The 20,476-nt window shown below is 34.0% G+C and overlaps 3 long non-coding RNA genes and 1 pseudogene across 3 annotated transcripts; 1 reads left to right on the forward strand and 3 right to left on the reverse strand.

The window, feature by feature from the left end:
• Positions 1-146: 146 nt before the first annotated feature.
• On the reverse strand, positions 147-996 carry LOC113694609 (uncharacterized). Its single transcript, XR_011816942.1, has 2 exons — positions 619-996; positions 147-483 (listed from the first exon to the last, which is right to left on the reverse strand). It is a non-coding gene; the product is annotated as an uncharacterized lncRNA (long non-coding RNA).
• A 2,281-nt stretch (positions 997-3,277) lies between these two features.
• Positions 3,278-4,014, reverse strand: LOC140009520 (uncharacterized). Its single transcript, XR_011816944.1, has 2 exons — positions 3,715-4,014; positions 3,278-3,573 (listed from the first exon to the last, which is right to left on the reverse strand). It is a non-coding gene; the product is annotated as an uncharacterized lncRNA (long non-coding RNA).
• Positions 4,015-6,992: 2,978 nt separating this feature from the next.
• On the reverse strand, positions 6,993-7,802 carry LOC113694610 (uncharacterized). The gene is made up of 2 exons (XR_011816943.1): positions 7,498-7,802; positions 6,993-7,363 (listed from the first exon to the last, which is right to left on the reverse strand). It is a non-coding gene; the product is annotated as an uncharacterized lncRNA (long non-coding RNA).
• Positions 7,803-14,369: 6,567 nt separating this feature from the next.
• On the forward strand, positions 14,370-17,592 carry LOC113694765 (probable dolichyl-diphosphooligosaccharide--protein glycosyltransferase subunit 3B; annotated as a pseudogene).
• Positions 17,593-20,476: the final 2,884 nt, after the last annotated feature.

A 20,476-nucleotide genomic window follows, 5' to 3' on the forward strand; every position in this document is an offset into this window, starting at 1 on the left:
GTAACAACTTCCAGTCTAATATAAGCGGTGGTTTTTGAGATAGGTCATAACTTATACATGTACACAGGAGCCAGAATGCCACAAATATTATTGAAGACATAAAGGTGACGATTAATTAGAAATTTCACCAACTTACTTCAGGCGACTAATGATAAACTTTTGTCACGTATATATAAATATATATAGTTCGGAATTTGGAAGAAAGTTTCATCAGGATTGATTATCTTTCTTCGCTTCATTCTTTTAGTAATCCAAAATACAGAAATAGAAAAAACATCATAAAGTTCATATTTGTGAAGTTCAAACGAATAGTCCCTTTATTCCTATTAGTAACTAATATATAGGAGACTATTTTGGACTTCATTGTCATACTACTGGCTATAGCTAGCCTCACACCAGCTTGGCTGGCTACTTAATTGCGATGTGGTAGCTTGCAGTAGCTCTCCCCACAGTTGTCCATGCAGCTGCGAAATTTCGCCTTATCTGTCCAAGATCAAAATATAATCATTAAAAAATTGAAGTGTTTTTCTTTTTTTTTCCCCCCCTTGCAAATGTGTATAAACTTTGTGCAGACAGAGTATTAGAGAGAACTGGAGAGATGACCAAGTAGTTGTTTACCTGTAGAAATGCGAGAGCATTGACGAAGGGAACAGCCAAGCTTGCAGAAAAATGGTCCATCCAGAGTTTTTGGAACCTTATCAGAGCAAGCAGATTCACAGTGGAGCTTACAGTCCTCAGAAAGAGTATCTGAGCAGAAGTGCATGCAAGCCTCATAACAATCATCGTCATCAGAATGAGCACTGAAAACCAAGAATGCCATGATAAACACTGCTGCTATCCACTGGTTTCTCATCTTTTTTTTTTTAAAGGATGCTGATCCCTAGTGAAAAACAGAAAATGACAAAGAACTGTGTACAACGAAGTAAAATCTAGAGGTGGGCTTTTATAGATTTTTCCCCCCCTTGGCTCATGGGATCATTCTTGTCTGTTCATCTAACAAACTTCAGGTTTGACTAACGTCTTCGCCACAAAAAAGGACACGAATGTTGAATGACTATGTTATAATATGCATGGACTAAGTTTCAGTTCGAAATTTATGTTTAAGAATATATATGTTCACCACACGTTTACTACTTTTCAACCAGCACTAGGCTTGAAATTTTGTTGAGGGTAAACATTGGAAGAATTTCCTTCCAGTTCCAATCTGGTCCAAACTCTTGCATATTTTCAGATAACATCAAATCACACATGTATTAATTTGTCCGGTGAACACTAATAAGCCTGCCTTTTAGCTAATGCATTAGCACTGGCCAGGAGCACTACCAACTTCTAACAACTTTTCATATTTGTCGCTTCAAATAAATCAAACGTTTGCGCCTTCATATTATTGTATAATCTTGTGATCCAATGGTGCTTTTGATAGTACGTACTTTGTACATATAATTCGCAAGCCACTTTGTGGAATAAAAAAGAGAGAGAAATGTATACTATATAGTAAGACTAAGCTTAAACTTCAAAGTGTTTTTGAGTAAATTACTAGCTAATCTTTGTCTTTTCAGCAAAAGGGTAATTTTATATGGCAAATTTTTAGTCTTCTTGGTAAGTAAAATGTAGTGAACTTTCCTGGCAATTTATCTTTCTTCAAAAGACAGTAAGATAATATGGCTTGTTTATACTCTATAGCACACTGGTGCTTGTTTGGGCGATGGATACGATTAGATTTCTTATGCTATACACGGATAGATGGTGAACAGCTTCAATAGACTCTCAACTTTTATTGATTATACGCTTTGGTCCCTCAACTTTAAAAGTTTCTATTAGATCTTTTAATTTTCGAATTTGATTTTAATTGGTCCTTACGGGCAAATGTGCCTAGCTAAGATTATTTTCGATTTACCCACTAAGATTTAGTACAATGTTAGATGAAGAAGAAAAACAATGGTGATAGTAAGGGAGGCAGCTCATTGCAAAGAAGGGATTCAAGAATTTCTGTCATATTCCATGAAACAATTTCTACCAAACACTGCCAACAATCTCTCCATGTTTTTGCCTATAGACAACTTGCTTGACAATCCAACATCGACCGATAAGGACTACGAAGGCGGGGATGGTATATGGAATTTTGTGGACTATGATTCTAAAGAAGTCGTTACTGACACTTGGGATAACTGCAATGAGAATGAAGAAGATGAAAGACGGTCAAATAATGTTGCAGAGGAAGCTGGGGACCTCCACAATTATCTTCTCGGCCTTGAGAATGGAGGACATATGTGCTATTTGTCTAGATGGTTTTGTTGAAGTTGATCATGAAGACGATAGTATTGATTAATTTCCACCATTAATTACTTGCTGCTAAAGAAATATCACTTCTAACCTGCCCAGTGATTCTGCAATTAATCTTATCAATTATGAACTTGTTTGTAATATTTTATAGACATAATGTTAATATCTACTGACTACTGTTGTACGTATACCCTAATTTCAGCTTTTATATAAGTAATTTTGCTATTGATTGATTTTGTAACCTTTTAGGAGTTTTTGTTTGCTTCTCTTTCTCCAAACACATGGTCGGATTAATCTAACTATTAGTCTAAGAGTTTTTTTGGCACAAGCAAGTTTACCTGTATGATATTAGTTTCTCTCGTGGTTCTAAGTTAAAACTAAGTGAATGCTAATTTTTTGGTGTCCATTGTTACTTTGCAAACTGAAATTAGTGAAGCAAGGATAGATAACTCAATGTGGGGAAGATGAAAGGTAAAAATCTTGACAAATCAAAATCAACATCTCTTTCTTCGCCAATATGTACATCATCGTAACGAACTTTTTCACTTTTTTTCCCGTAAAGATCCTATTTATGTGTTAATTAATTGTCTCTTCTGCTTTTAGATTCAGTCCTATTGCACACTATAGCTCTCCCAGTAATTGTGACGCACCCTATACAATTGCGTAGCTGCATTCATGATGTTTCTGAGACTGAGAGCTATGGCAACTATCTTTGAGCGTCACACTATTTTGATTGAAAGAAAATCTCTTCTGGCGACAAATAGGGATGACATTTGCTAAATTTGCATTTGTTTTTTGGCTGATAAATGCTAAATTAGCAGTTTGATAGAAAGAAAATGAAGGTCCGGAATGGAATAGTGACAAGCGATGATACACAGTGAGATTCATTGGAGCGAGAATGCCATAATTATTGAAGAAATCGAGGTGATAATTTAGAAATTTCACCAAGTAATTCAGACGATTAATGCTAAACTTTCGTGATAAATAGATCGGATTTACGAAGAAAGTTTCATTAGGATTGACTTGGTTTCTTCACTTATGTGTTATTACAATCATTAAAAGTTTAAAACCAAAAGACAGAAACAGAAAATACATCGTAAAGTTCATATTTGTGAAGTTCAAATGAGTAGTCTCTTTATTCCTATAAGTAACTAATAGGAGACTATATTGGACTTCATTGTCATGCTGGCTGTAGCCTTCCACCAGCTTGACTAGCTACTTAATTTCCATGGTATTGCTTGCAGTAGCTCTCCCCACAGTTGTCTGTGCAGCTGCGAAATTTCGCCTTATCTGTCCAAGGACATGTCAAAATATAACCCGTTAAGAGATTGAAGGGTTTTTCTTTATTTTTTTCCCTTGTAAAAATGTATATAAACTTTGTGAAAACAGAGTATTAGAGAGAAATGGAGAGATAACTAAGTAGTTGTTTACCTGCGGTAACGTGAGAGCATTGATGAAGGGAACAGCCAAGTTTGCAGAAAAATGATCTATCCAGAGTTGTTGGAACTTTAAGAGAACACGCAGATTCACAATGGCTCTTACAGTCCTTAGAAAAAGAATCTGTGCATTGGTGCATGCAAGCTTCATAACAATCATCCTCATCAGAATGAGCACTGAAAACCAAGAATGCCATGAGAAACACTGCTGCTATCCATGGGTTTCTCATTTTTTTTTTTTGGGTCTTTGGATGCTGATCACAAGTTAAAAAAACAAATAAAAGACAAAGAACTGTGTACAACCAAGTAGAATCTTGAGGTGGGTTTTATAGATTTTTTTTCCTCTTCGTGGGATCATTCTTGTGTTTCATCTAACTAACTTCAGCTTTGATTAACGTATACGCCATAAAGTGAAAACACGAACATCGAATGACCGTCTTATAATATGTATGGACTAAGTTTCAGTTTGAATTTTGTCGGAGAACGTTAATTTACCACACGTTTAATACATTTCAACCAGAAATTCTGTTGAGGTTAAGTGTTGGAAGAAAAATCCTCCAATTCCAATCCGGTCCAAACTGTTGGATATTGTCAAATAACATCAAATCAGACATGTATTAAAATTTGTCCTGTGAACAGTAATCCGCTTCAAACAAACAAAACATATGCATCTACATGTATCACATAATTTTGCGATTCAATGGTGCTTCTGATGGTACCTTGCAAGTATATTGTATGCCACTTTGTGGAAAAAATCTAGTAAGACTAAGCTTACAATTCAAGTGTTGTTAAGCAAATTACTATTCTTTATATTTTCAGCCAAAAAAAAAAGAGGTAATTTTAGCAAAGTTTAACTATTCTTTATGGACTTGCCTGTTTCCTTTTCGACAAGAGTCATAAAATTTTTGAAAGTTGAAAATGCTTCAGATTTTTTCTGCAAAAAATAGACTCAAGTTTTTCGACTATAATCATCAATAAATATCGTAAAATAACATTTTCCACCATTAGATGATGGATTTATGGGTCTGCATAAATCAAAGTGAACCAGCTCCAATATAAATACATAATGTTTGCCAACGACACACTCTTGGGAAGTTATCCCGATATTGTTTGCCAACGACATACTCTTCACAAACTTCTGATGGAATTGTGATTTGAGGTAGACTAGCCACCATATTTTTCTGCTGCAAAGTCTTTAATCCACCAAAATTCAGGTGTCTATAATGAAAATGCCATAATCATGCCACATCTTTCGATTTTTCTATATAGCATACAGTCATCGATCGAAGAATCTTCTCGACAATGATGACGTCTTCCAAATTCTTTCCATGGATTCTCATCTTGTTAGTGATTGCCATCGTTCTTGCAAAATAATCTGTGACCGACTCCCTTGACTTTATGCGTAAAATCACAAATTCGGTCTGAAGAGCTTGAAGCTGCACCTGCTTTGCCTTTGCATTTCCTTGATACTTTTTTCATGGAGTTCCAAATCTGTTTAGAGGTATTTTTACTAAAAATTGTCTCCAAACTGACTCGAACAATAGCTTGAAAAAGATAATTTTTGGCTTTAAGATCTTTCAGTTTCAATGCTTCCAACTCCATTTTCTGCACCTATGACAATACTACTACGGCTGTTGGCTCTGCTACTCCAGATTCGACAACCTGCCAATAGGCCCAATACTCCTTAGATCTCAAGAAGTTCTCCATTAGCATGCTCCAATGATCATAGTGACCATAAAGCAAAGAATTGCTGGCTGCACAAAATTGTCAGGTGGCCATCGTAATTTACCAATACAATTCTCACAACTCACTTTTGTTTTCACTCACGAGCCTAGCTCTGATGCCACTATTACAATTATTGAGAAAAATAATAAGAGAAGCAAAGGACGAGTGTTTATTTCTTTGTAAAACTGACACAACTCATAACATGAAATTTCTCTATTTATAGAATTCAAAACAACTCCACTAACTATTCCACTAACATTATATACTTGACTTGTAGCCAAAAACCTATCATTGCTACTAATAACTAATAGTGATTAACTATTAACTATTTCTGCTATTTTCACTCTTTAATTAAAGAAGAAAAACAATGGTGATAGTAAAGGAGGCAGCTCATTGCAAAGAAGGGATTCAAGAATTTCTATCAAACACTGTCAACAACCTTCCCTGTTTTTGCCTATAGACAACTTGCTTGACAACCCAGAATCGACGGATAAGGACTACGAGGTCGGGGATGGTATATGGAATTTTGTAGACTATGATTCTAAAGAAGTCGATATTGACACTTGGGATAACTACAATGAGGACGAAGAAGACGAAAGACGGTCAAATTATGTTTGCAGAGGAAGCCGGGGACCTCCACAATTATCTGCTCGGCCTTGAGAATGGAGGACATGTGTGCTATTTTTCTAGATGGTTTTGTTGAATTTGATAATGAAGACAAGTAATTAGTTTCCACCATTAATTACTTGTTGCTAAAGAAATATTACTCCTAACCAGCCCAGTGATTCTGCATTTAATCTTATCAATTATGAACTTGTTTGTAATGTTGTACAGACATAACTAGGTTAATATTTACCGGAATGGTTCAGCCTCAGGGGTGGAATGTTGCATGTTATACGTATACCTAATTTTAGCTTTTATATATGTAATTCTGTAACCTTGTTAGGAGATTTTATTTGCTTCTCTTTCTCAACATAATGGTAGGAATAATCTATCTATTAGTCTAAGAATTTTTTGGCACAAGCAAATTTACCAGTATGAAGCAAGGGTAGATAAATCAGTGTGGGGAAATCAAAATTAATATCTCTTTCTTTCCCCTGCAAAAACTTGAAAAGGAATACAACATCGTAAGGAACTTTTCATTTTTTTATGCATAGATCCTACTTAAGTGTTAATTGTCTCTTCTGCCTTTAAATTAACAAGACTATTATTCTTCGGAATATTCAGTCCGATTACATGCTATATATAGCTCTCCCAGTAATTGTGATGCACACTATACAATTGAGCAGCTGCATGCATAATGTTTCTGAGACTGAGAGCTGTGGCACCTATCCTTGAACGTCACACTATTTTGATTGAAAGAAAATCTCTCTTCTGGCGACAAATAGGGATGACATTTGCTAAATTTGCATTTGTTTTTTGGTTGATAAATGCTAAATTAGCAGTTTGATAGAAAGAAAATGAATGTCTGGAATAGTTACAAGGGTGATACACAGTGAGATGCCTTTGAGCGAGAATCCATAATTATCGAAGAAATGAAGGTGAGAATTTAGAAATTTCACCAACTTAATTCAGGCAATTAATGATAAACTTTCGTCATAAATAGATTGGATTTATGAGGAAAGTTTCATTACGATTGACTTTCTTTCTTCACTTACGTATTATTACATTCATTAAATGTTTAAAGCCAAAGACAGGAATAGAAAATTCATCATAAAGTTCATATTTGTGAAGTTCAAGTGAATAGTCCTCTTATTCCACCAGCTTGACTCGCTAATAGGAGACTATTTTGGACTTCATTGTCATACTGCTGGCTATAGCTAGCCTCACACCAGCTTGGCTGGCTACTTAATTGCGATGTGGTAGCTTGCAGTAGCTCTCCCCACAGTTGTCCATGCAGCTGCGAAATTTCGCCTTATCTGTCCAAGATCAAAATATAATCATTAAGAAATTGAAGTGTTTTTCTTTTTTTTCCCCCCCTTGCAAATGTGTATAAACTTTGTGCAGACTGAGTATTAGAGAGAACTGGAGAGATGACCAAGTAGTTGTTTACCTGTAGAAATGTGAGAGCATTGACGAAGGGAACAGCCAAGCTTGCAGAAAAATGGTCCATCCACAGTTTTTGGAACCTTATCAGAGCAAACAGATTCACAGTGGAGCTTACAGTCTTCAGAAAGAGTGTCTGAGCAGAAGTGCATGCAAGCCTCATAACAATCATCGTCATCAGAATGAGCACTGAAAACCAAGAATGCCATGATAAACACTGCTGCTATCCACTGGTTTCTCATCTTTTTTTTTTTTTTTGGGGTCTTTGGATGCTGATCACTAGTTAAAGAAACAAATAAAAGACAGAGAACTGTGTACAGCCAAGTAGAATCTTGAGGTGGATTTTATAGATTTTTTTTGTTCGTCTAACTAACTTCAGCTTGATTAACGTATACGCCACAAAGTGAAAACACGAACATCGAATGACCATCTTATAATATGTATGGACTAAGTTTCAGTTTGAATGTTAATTTATCACACGTTTAATACATTTCAACCAGAAATTCTGTTGAGGTTAAGAGTTGGAAGAAAATTCCTCCGATCCGGTCCAAACTGTTGGATATTGTCAAATAACATCAAATCAGACATGTATTAAAATTTGTCCCGTGAACAGTAATCTGCTTCAAATAAACAAAACATATGCATCTACATATATCATATAATTTTGTTATTCAATGTTGCTTCTGATCTAGTACCTTGCAAGTACATTGTATGCCCCTTTGTCGAAAAAAATCTTGTAAGACTAAGGTTAGAATTCAAGTGTTGTTAAGCAAATTACTATTCTTTATATTTTCAGCCAAAAAAAAAAGAGGTAATTTCAGCAAAGTTTAACTCTTCTTGATAAGTGGAATGTAGTTTTGTACTCCCTCCGTCCCACTTTGATAGTCATGTTTTCCTTTTTCGTCTGTCCCAAATTATAATCCACTTTTCAATTGAAGAATGTAGTTGTATTTTAATTTTTCTAAAATACCCTTATTCAATGTAAGTTGTTGTTACTATAACCTACTCCATTTAATGAGAGTTGATTCTTTTTTTACCATCAATTCAAGTTCCCATAAAGTTGTATTCTAATTAATGTGAGGGTATTTTAGGAAAATAGTTACCTAAATTGATTGTTCCAATAAAGTTAACTACTTTTTATTAAATTGTGTGAAAAAAGAACCAGAACTATCAAAGTGGGACGGAGGGAGTATTATAAATTTCTTGGTAATCTATCTCACTTCAAAACATAATTTTGTTTGGTTGAAGCACTCAATGTTTTTTGGGGCAATAGATGCTCTTAGATTTGCTTATTCTGTATGTATACTTCAATTAAGCAGCTATGTTGTCTCTCTTATGGCAGTATCACTGTGTCTAGACCGTGTGCAAATTATACTAGACCTTGGAGCCTTGAGTTGAAAAGGTAAAAGAAGAAGAAAAAAGTTCACAGGCAAAAAGGGTAAGGTAATAACACGAATGGTGAATGAGTACCATTTCTTGATTTGTATGTGACTTCTATTTCAAGACTGAACTCTAAGAATATTTACCTTGCGTTTTGTACTTTTAAACCAGCACTGGATGTGTGTTAAGGGAAAGGGTTGGAAGAAAATCAGCCTCTCACGCTACTCTTTTTGTGGCACTGTATTATTCACTGTGTTTTTCTTAACTTCAGAAATGCAAGGAAATACATGTCCAGGCTCTAAATGCAGAAGAAGGGGAAATAATTGAATCAAAGATGTTCAATTGGGCAAATTTTTTCTTTTTTTTTTTTTTGCAACATTTTGAACGATGCGAGGGGGGAAGAAAAAGAGAAATCAAAGGGAGAAATGAGTAACAGAAAATTGTAAAGTGATTGGCACAGACAGGAAAAGGTGGAAGGAATGAGATCAAAGAAATAAAATGTTTAAGTCGAAGTGTATTACTGGCATCAAATTAATGGAACGAACAATCTTTGTTTATCCTGAAATCCTAATATGTTACCATTTTGAGTAACAAATATCCTGTGCCGTGATCCTTTTTTGTGCGCTAATCTTGAAATTTAATTTGCCGGATTGTATGAATTATTTCATGGATATACGGGTGCTTATTGGGCACTTGTTAAGATATATTTTAGATATTATATTTTTAGAAATATAAAATTAATTAGAAAAGGTAAATAAATACAAGAGAAGAGAGGGTAGGTAAGATTAGATAGAAAAAATATATAAATATAAGGAAGGGTAATAATTAATTGTTATTATGTATATATACATGGTAGGTTAGATGAATTTTAATTATATTAACCAATACCCATTTGGCATCCGTTAGAAAAAACCCTTAGGGTGTGTTTGGTTCCCATAGAATTGGAGGCTTAGAATTAGAATTGGAGCATCAATTCCAAATCTTCGGTTTGGACGCTATCTATGTGAGAGAATTAGAATTCAATTTGAATTCTATGAGCCATCAATTCCACAAATTCAATTCTTTGGTAAGACCTAAGAATTACAATTCTAATTCCATAATTTCACCTCCTATTCGGGTTAGTACGCGGATCCTAGCGGGTAAAAAATTAAAACCGGGTCAACTAGGTAAGCGGCCCTCTCTCGCTATCTAATTAGACACTTTTCCTCAACCGCAAGTACCTCTAATCTAATTGCTCTGCGTCATCCCCTTCACCTCCACCCTAACATTTTCCCTCTTCCACCACCGTCTCCGGCATCGCTCTGCCACGCATCTACCCATCACCTCAGCAATCGCGAACAAAGTGCAAGATTCTCAAATATTTTGTATATATTGAAGCCGTCTAGGGGAGGATTCTCAAATATCTTTTACTGCTCAACTCAACGGTAAGCGCATTTTCCTTTACATTCAACGTTCTTCCTGCATTATATTCGTCAAATGAAGTTTTCTGTAACTTGATGGTTCTGGACATCCGACGATTTGAATTGTGTTGTGGGATTTGGATTATGATCGATATTTGTTTTTTTATTTAAAGAAAAAATAAATTTACTGCTGCTACTTATGAATCGCATTTGCTCCCCTAATATTTGTGAAATTAATTAAATAATAATAATAACAAATGGAATAGTAGAGGCTTTTTGAAGGATGAGTTGATGAGGATTGAGTGAGTGGCTTACCGCTTACTCTCACGGTAGAAACAGAAGCTTGCGAAGGCTTCTCTTGCTTTCAATTGCAAAAAGTGAGTGTTTTGGGATTCTGATGATTCTGATCCTGGATTGCATTATTTACAGACATTCTGCATACAGGGGGCTGCAATTTTGTTTTTTTGTTTTTTTTCTTTTTCTTGGTTGGTATTTTGAAGAAATAATTATACCTTTCCTTGCATTTGTGTGATTCCTAAATCTGATCACGTGAACTCACTACAAGAAAAAAGGTCATTAGTGACAACATTTCTTTGTGACGACAAAAAGTCGTCACAAAATGAGGTTGTTTAGTCACGACTTTGAAGGTTGTCACAATTGACTCAAAGCAACTGAGTTTTCAGTGACAACTTTTAATTGTCGTCACAAAACTACTTCGCGCCATGGGACTTGGAAGGCGCGAGTTTTGCGATAGTGACGACTTGATAAAAGTTGTCAGTAATTCTACCACTTTCTTTGACAACTTTTCGTTGTTGTCACTGTTTATGTTTATTGACGACCAATTTTTGTCAATAAAACTATAGTGTAGTTAGTGACAACATAAGTATCATCACTAACTTGAACATCTCTAATGCATTTATTTAATTGTGAACCTCAATATTAATTTATTTTTTTAAATTTGATGATTTATTAACTATGACTTTATTTAATTGTGAGCCTCAATATTAATTTAATTTTTTTTTAAAATTTGATGATTTATTAAACTAGTCATAGTTACTTAAATATTAATTTAAGTTATTTACGGACGACTTTTTGTTGTCGTCACTGATCACGAAAAAAAAAAGTTATTAGTGACAACATTTTGTAGTGATGACAATAAGTCGTCACAAAAGGAGCTTCTTTAGTCGCGACACCTAAAGTTGTCACAATTGCATCAAAGCAACCAAATGTTTAGTGACGACCCGTTATTTTCGTCACAAACTACACTGCAAGAAATATGGTCATTAGTGACAACATTTTTTAGTGACGACAAAAGTCGTCACAAAACGTGGTTGTTTAGTGACGACAAGGAAAGTTGTCATAATAGCTCAAAGCAACTAAGTCTTCAGTGACGACCTTGAAAAAGTTGTCACTAAAATGATCTCTATAGTGACAACTTCTAATATCGTCACTGTCACTCTACCGATTCGGATTTAGTGACAAGAATTAATTATCACTGTTTAAAGTAATTATTTTTAAGTCACTTTCATTAATTCTACTGTGTCACCCTAACTTTTGCGATTTAGCCCCAAATGTTGTAAAAAATTCCATTAATTCCATTATGATACCTTAACTTTTACATTTTAGCTTCATATGTAGTACACCGATTTCTTTAATTCTATTATTACTCCCTAACTTTTGTAATTTAGCCCCATATGTAATTCACCAATTTCATTAATTCTATTATGGCACTCTAACTTTTACAATTTAACCCCCATATGTAATACACCAATTTTATTATTTCTATTATGGCACCCTAACTTTTACAATTTAGCCCCTATTTTTTTATTAGGAAATTGCGAATGGTATCTTGATAAACTATGCATAAATATTTTATAATTTTCTCAAACTTAAGTAATAATTTGTTATAAACTCTAAAGATATATCTTTCATTACAATAGTTATAAGGCAGGCAGGTCTTTTTATCAATGGAATAAGAAATTTATGCCAGATTTATCTTTTGTACTACATGCCAAGTAGTATTAGCAAAGGAATAACAAAGTACTACAAAGTAATTAACAAAATAGCCTTCAGAGAGTGTAGTTTATGGGCAAATGAGCATTATCTATTAAAAGTACCAACTTTTTATGGGTATTTTACTTTCAAACATATAATTTATGATAAATTTATAAATGTTTGTAAGTAAAATTCAAAAAGTGTTACACTGATTTCTTACAAAACGAAAACTGGCAGGTTATATTTTCAACATAAATTAAATTTTTTTTAAAAAAGAAATGACCCATAAAGTACCAACTCTTTGTGGGTTTCCTCCATTACATGAACAAATATTCTGCTCTTTATGGGCATTTCACTCTAAATCATTTAATTTATGTTAAATACATAAATGTTTGTAAGTAAAATTCAAAAAGTGTTGCACTAATATTTTTTTGAAAGGGAAACTGGTAGGTTTTGTATTTAACATAAATTAAATATGTGAAAGCAAAAAAAAAAAAAATTACCCATAAATCTATGTCTTGCAAATCTAAACTAGTAAAATAGTTTCAAACAAAATTAAACATTAAAATAAACTGTAATTTATACACATTAAAATATCTGTAATTTATACACATTTTGCAACTACTACTTTGTGTTTTCTCTGTAATGAATTTTTTAACTATTGAGAACTTAAGTTTTGTCTTGCAAATCTATACTAGTACAATAGTTTTAAACAAAATTAAACATTAAAATAAATGTTTGAAAAAGAACAAAAGCACATTTATTACTTGCAGTAATGTAAAAAAAATTTTCTCAACCATTATCAATATTTTCACAAAACTATTAAAAACTAGCAATTGACAATATTAAAAAGGGATAATTTCAGAAACCTCCCCTGAGGTTTCTGACAATTTCACTGACCTCCCCTGAGGTTTCCACAATTACACTGACCTCCCCTGGCAGAACTTGGGACCCAATTGCTGACATCATATAATGCAAAATTACTATTATACCCAAGACATTTTGTGTTTTGGATAGTATTGGATTGCATTTCTATTTATTTAATGTATGGTTATGAAATTTGTAATGATATTACTCTTGGATTGCAGTTTTGGTTTGCACCTTATTACTGTTAAGGTTTTATAAATGACTGTTTTAGTTCTTGGATTGCACCTTACCTCCAAAATTTGGGAATTTACCCAAATTTTCCATTTTCTAATATTCCTACAAATATGCAAAATTATGCATATCCCTCAAATCTACCCAATATTAATGTTTTGTTAAACTCTAAATAACAAAAATATGAAATATATTATTTAAATATATTTTAGTTACACACAAGTTGGATGGGTAACTAGTGTGTCAGAGAGTTGCCATAATCTCCTTAAACCCGCATGCGGGTTTAAAGAGTATTCGGATATTCTCATATGCACCTATGCAAATCGAACCAACCGGATATCTTATCCGTATCCCATTTTTTTAAATAAAAATCTTATAAATTTGAAAAATAAAATCAAATTTAGATGTATTAGGGTTTTAAAAATATTATATAAGTGATAAAAATTTTATAAATTGTAAAAATAAAATCAAATTTAAATAATTAAATGTTATATTTGCATAAGAAATAATACAATAATCATAATAATGATAATACAATAATATTGATGTAATAAAACTGCCATTAATTTAAATATTTACTTATAATGCCCAAAGAGCCTAATTACCAATTTTTTCTTCTCGCGCTCAAATATAACATTAACCCGCATGCGAGCTAACCTTGAAATAAAAAAAACACAGAATCCCGCTTGCTGCAATAATGTTCTTTAGTGCTGCAATTATAAGAAATTAGTATAAAATATTAGTAAATTATAAAAGTACATTTTCAATTATATGAAATTAACAAATTTTGCCACCTATGTTGATGAAAATTTTTATTTTTTGCTAAAAAATAAAGAATAATACTATAGCATTAAAAGGCAATTCGTCAGGCAAATATCCTTCAAAAGGCAATGCTACTTTAAACATATTTTTCTACTTTTGCCCACGTCAATTCATCAGGAAAAGTTTTCGTTTTCCCACCATTTTTTTACCACCAATTTTTTTCCTTTTCGCCCAAAAAAGAATTTAGACGGACATTAACTTATAGTAGGTTGCAAAATGGCCTTCACAAAAGCCCCAATCTTCATCATCCTCTTCCTCATCACCCTCCTCCCGATCTCCACCAATTCTCAAGACCCCAGTTCGGATTTGCTCTTGCAGCTCGAATCCCTCCAATCCCAGTCCCCCAAAGGCGGCGTTATCCATCTCACTGATTCCCTCAAACGGATTCTATCCATTCCAACTCATCGTCCCTGTGCTTTCCTCGTCTTCTTCGACGCCCAACAACTCCACTCCAAACCCGAACTCTCCCTCCCTTCTCTCAAATCCGAGTTCTCCCTCGTCTCTAAATCCTTTTTAGCCAACAACCCTCCAACTTCTCACTCAAAACTCTTCTTCTTCGACATCGAATTTCAAGAATTCCAGTCCTTTTTCGCCCTTTTCGGAGTAAATTCTCTGCCCCACACCGATGTCAAGAAAGACTCCGTCCAGATAAATGCATCAGATTTCTCGAGGCTCGCCGAATCCATGGCTGAATTTGTCAAGGCCAAAACGAAGCTGAGCATTGGGCCAATTGATCGCCCCTCTTTGATTTCTAAGAAGCAATTGATGTTTCTCATTGCTGTTATTCTGATTTCGGCTCCATTCTTGGTGAAAAAAGTGATTTATGGGAACACCCTTTTGCACAATAAGAGTATTTGGATGACCGGAGAGATTTTTGTCTACTTTTTCAGTGTCTCCGGTTCAATGCATAACATAATTAGGAAAATACCCATGTTTTTGGTTGATAGGAATGACCCTGGGAAGTTGGTTTTCTTTTATCAGGGGGTCCGGGATGCAATTGGGAGCTAAAGGGTTCGCGGTTGGGTTCTTGTACACTGTGGTGGGATTGTTGCTGGCTTTTGTTACTCATGTTATTGTCTATGTGAGGAATAGGAATGCTCAGAGGTTGGTGATGTTTATTTCCTCCTGGGCTGTTCAGATGATTTTTGTTGGCATTCTTGTCGCATTTCTGGTTTCTTGATTTTAGTTTGTTCTACCATGTTAGTTTTTGTTAGTGTTTCAGATAAGGAAAATTGACGTTTTATTTTTGGTGTAAATTAACAATGTACCTTTTATTTTGCTTTTGTGCTCATATTCTGTATTTGCAACTGTTGATAAAAAAATTGAATCATGTAATTGGCAGTGATTTATGTATCTTTTTGGTGTTGTCTTGGTGAAATGCTTGTAATAAGCATAGCAATCACTTGTTTTCTCGTTTTCTATGGTATCTGTTCTAGATCTTCTTTCACATGTAGATATGGCGTTGAGATAAGTTTCCGACTAAATGAGGAAAGGTGCAATTTTGAATGGTAAACCTGCGGCCAAATTGCAAATCACATGCCAAATTATGAACTAGAGCTATAAGTTGGCATTTGCAGTTGGTAGTGGGTGTTTCTTCAGGAGTTGGAAGAATTTGATTCACAATTCCATAACATTTTAAAAGGCTATACTACGTACTCAGTAATTAGACTAGAGAGGATGATGCTTGAGTGCTAGAGCTTAGTGCAAGAGGATACTGCTATATTATTTGTGATATAAGTAATTCTCAATCAACTTGCACAACGGTGATCTTTATGGTAGTTTTCTAGTTCGAGTAAGAATAAGTACTTTGTAAAATCTGTTTTGCTTGCTTTCCTGGAATTTAAGTTTCATGTCTTACATGGTAGTTTGTTCTCCATATAGCATTATTTTATACTATATAATCACAAACTTTTTGCTGGATGTAGGTTGGATTTTCTGTTAACGGAGTAATAATACTAACTTTTATGTGGGTTTTGAAGGCATTCCTTGAGGTAATACCTTTTCTTTTCACATGAATGGTTCCCATTTTTGGTGCCATTCTTGAAGTAAATTTCATTGTGAATGTTTTGCAATGTCCCGCCACTTGCCTAACTTACTAGTTTGATTGGAATACAATATTAAGGGGTGCTGGTTTTCTATGGAATTAATACACCATGACAAACAGCAAAAGTAATTTCAGAGATCTAGAACAAGAAAGTTGTTTTTTGCTTTTAAATGGCAAAGAAACATTCTAGTTATGTTGGTACACATTGCTCCTACTTGACACCTTATATCATGATCGACATTACTTTGGTTATCATACTTGACACCTTGTATCCTCTGTGGTGCATTAGTTTGGATTGTTTTGGTTTAGTTTAGTTTAGTTTATTTGAATGTTTTAGCTAAGCAAGTGAACTGAAGTTGCTTTTCCTTTAGTGTTGTGCTTATCGTCTTATCAACTGGTTATATTGTTCATAGCAGTACTTATATCAGTACTTGTTATAGTAGTGCTTGTTGCCTTATCAACTTGTTATATTATTCCTTTGAGGCTGAAGTTTAATAGCAGTACTTATTTCTTGAGCTAATTTGGTGCATTAGTTTGGGCCTGATTTTGATTTTCCTTGGGGCTGATTTTGAATGTCCAGCTTTAATTATTGAGGTTCTTATTGGATTGCAAATTTTAGCTAAGCAACCGAACTACAAGAGATATAGTGAAATTGGGAAATGGCAAGGTTTAGTGAAATTTTGTCTGATGTTAAAAATTCCCCCTTGTGTTGAAATTTGGTATTTTTTTTTCACGACAAAACAGCCTAGCAAATTGTCACACTTAAAAGACAGTATCTTTTATCGGAACAAAACAATGACTAAATTCGTTTATATTATTCCAATCTTGTTTGCCACATCCAAAGCATCGTAGTCTGGAGTCAACCGAACATATGCTTTCTTTGTTCCATCAGACCTGATCATAGTGTTCACTTTCTTGATCTGTATGTCGTACATCTTCTTCACTGCATCTTTGATTTTCTTCTTATCAGCACGGATGTCAACTATGAATACCATGGTATTGTTATCTTCAATCTTTTTCATGGCAGATTCAGTAGTCAAAGGATATTTGAGAATCTGATAATGGTCCAACTTATTCCTAGGAGGAGCACTGATGCGTGGGTACTTCGGGTTCCCGTCCTTTTTCAATGTCTTAGGACGATGGAAGGTAACTTTGGTCCGGATCTTCTTGGCTTTCTTCTTAAAAGTTGTCCCAGATTTGACAAATTTGGCAACCTTGGCTATAGGGTGTTGTTGAACTTCATTATGATATTTGAATGCTTATATGATATTTTGACATTTCGTAATGCAATGGATGCATTCATTTGCTAATTATAAATCATTGTCATTTTTTTCCATTTATAGATATAATTGTTGTAGGAAAATTTTCAATTTTCATGGTGATAAAGAGTTATCATTGAATCAGAATTTTTCATTAATAACAATATATAGTTGCACTTAAATGTTCGCTTTTGTTTATATGCTGATTTTAAGTTTAAGGATGGAGTGTAATTACTTGTAAGATTTTTTTTGTTTATTGTACCAGTTGTCATTAGATTTGGTTCAAGAATGGCTAGCAGAGAATGCCAAGGAATCAATATTGGGACAGGACATGAGTATTAGTGGAATAGCAACTTATCAGCCATTTGATGGATTGATGGAGTTGAAAGTGGTAAGTACTTTGACATTACGTCTCATTTCTATCTGTTGTGCAGTTAATACTTGTTGAGTTGCGTAAAAACCTCTGAAGTTTATTGCATTTCCTGCTTCTACTGTGCAAATTTTTCTGAAGCAATTTCTGTTCTGAAGTGCTATTGACTCTATTAAAATTGAAGGAGAAACTTCACATGCAGCAAGTAATTTGAATGAATGCCTTCTATCTGTTTTATGGTTAATACTTGCTGGGTTGCATAAGAATCTCTAAAGTTTATTGCATTTTCTGCTTCTACTGTGTTAATTTTTCTGAAGCAATATCCATTCTGAAGTGCTATTGACTCTGCTAAAATTGAAGTAGAAACTTCCCATGCGGCAAGTAATTCGATTGAATGCCTGCTTTGATGATGTATATTTAATTCATATGAAGTATCTTTTGGTAAGTGCTTTAGAATGAGTAGAATCTTGGTGAAGAATCTCCACTTGCGATACAAAATTGAGTGTGAAGCTAGTTGATATCCTGATTCTATCTAAACTAAAGACAGAAAAACAAGGGAAAGACATTCGAAATGAAGCAAATATGTCCTGCATGAGTCTAAATCATTCTGTCAATGCACAAAATCGTGTCATGAAGACAATCTTTGGCAGATGTCACAGCACAAATTAGTCATGTATGTTGTACTACTTCTTTGAACTACTGGAATTTGCAATGCGTTCCATTGGTAGCAGAGTACAGGCAAGAAAATGAAAAACTAGATTAAAAAAATTCCAAACGTATTTAAGACTCAGGGCTTGCTTTTGCCTGCCTAAAGTCTCAAAAATCTTGAAAATGATTACTGTTTCATGTTTTTTGGTAATCAATTTGTGGTTTTCAAACAATGAATTACAAGTTTGGTCACTACAATTTGTTGTATGTGATTTGTCACTTGTAAATAATGGCTTTGACATTCCTGTGTATCCTAACCAAAGTATTGTGTCTGCATAATTATGATATTGACAAATGTGCTTAATGAACACTAGTTGCTAACTCACTTTAGTTAAAAGATGATAGTTTTGAATATGTTTCTGCTTCTTGTAGTAGCACTTTCTCTCCCCCTGCCACTGTTGGAGTCTTAAAAGTAATTATTCTGGCAATAAGTCCACAGGTTACTATTAACATGGACTCGGATAAAGTTTGACTTTTTGGCTCTAGGTGTAGCTCTTATAGCTTCCAGCTATTAGGATATCCAATTTGTCTCTTCAATTAGCCAACTTGCAATCATGTGTACGGTGCTTGGACTTGCTTTTTATCTTGTTGCTGTATATGCTGATTCACTATTCTTGTAGGCAGTAGTTGGATTCATGTCTCAAGTAATGGACAAATTAGTATCCTTCAAAAGTGCTTGGTAGGTGACAATATTAACTTGTAGTATCAAGCCTCAAAAGTGCTTGGTAGGTGATAAGGCTGCTTTTTCTTGTTTATTAGACCTTATGTATAGTTACATATTTTTAGATATATGAAATCCTATGACATTCAAAGCTTCAAAGACTACTTTTGGTCTAAAACACAGTGAAGTTTGCAAAGTTGTTTCTCATAAATGTGGAATCGTTTGTTGCTGTCCTTTGACATCTTAATATTAAAATAAAGAAGTGGAACAATTCTGCCCATATAATCCTTGGCTCTTAATGAATGTTATTAAACTTCCATCCTCTAGTAGACTCTGTTTCCGAACTACCCATATAATGTCTCTTTTTCTACTCTTTGTATAGCCACTATCTAGATGAGACTTAAAACAAATGATTCACTTTATTTTTTGGTGACTCCTTAACTAATTTTCCTTGTTTTAATTTTTCTATCATCTACTAATAACTTTACTATTTTATTGCAGATATATTGCTCATTTTAGAGGTTTGGAAGATTAGCAGTACGGCTTACGTGTCGACTCAAAAACTATGGTTATAGTGCTATCTTAAGTTTAGAAAATGTTTCGGTAGCACGGAAAATGTTTTGGGACTTGGAATTGTTTTTTAGTGTAGCCTTGACTTATATGGCAAAATTTGCTCTATTGAAACTTATCAAACTATTTGTAGTGTGATGTTGCACTTATTTATGACATTTGAATATTTAATATGTTATTATGGCATTTCCTATTGTAACGGGTGTCTACGTTTGTTATTTATTAAACATTGCTGATGTTTTCATTTTTTAGATATTATTGTAGTAGGAAAATCATCAAACTACACATTGCAAGGTGTTGTAAATGAGTAGCATTTCTCAAGCAGGTTGTCTTTATTGACAATTGTTGTTGTCACTGAATCAAAACTATTCATTGATAAGAAGTTGTTGTCACAGTTGATAAGGGGTTTATTGACAACAAAGTTGTCACTAATTAATATATACACTGACTATGTTGCTTCATGCATCATTGACAAGAAAACATGTCGTCACTAAATTTGTAGCTTTTATTGACAACATATCTTGTCATAAAAAAGTTTTTATTCACTGACGACTTTAAAGTCGTCACTGTATACTTTTACTGACGGAGATTCAGTGACGACTCTGTGACAACCGAAATGTTGTCAATAAAAGTCATCAGTGACGACTTTTTGCTTTTTTGTGACGAAAAGTAGTTGTCA

This window comes from Coffea arabica, chromosome 6e (genome assembly GCF_036785885.1).
Source record: "Coffea arabica cultivar ET-39 chromosome 6e, Coffea Arabica ET-39 HiFi, whole genome shotgun sequence".
NCBI lineage: Eukaryota > Viridiplantae > Streptophyta > Magnoliopsida > Gentianales > Rubiaceae > Coffea > Coffea arabica.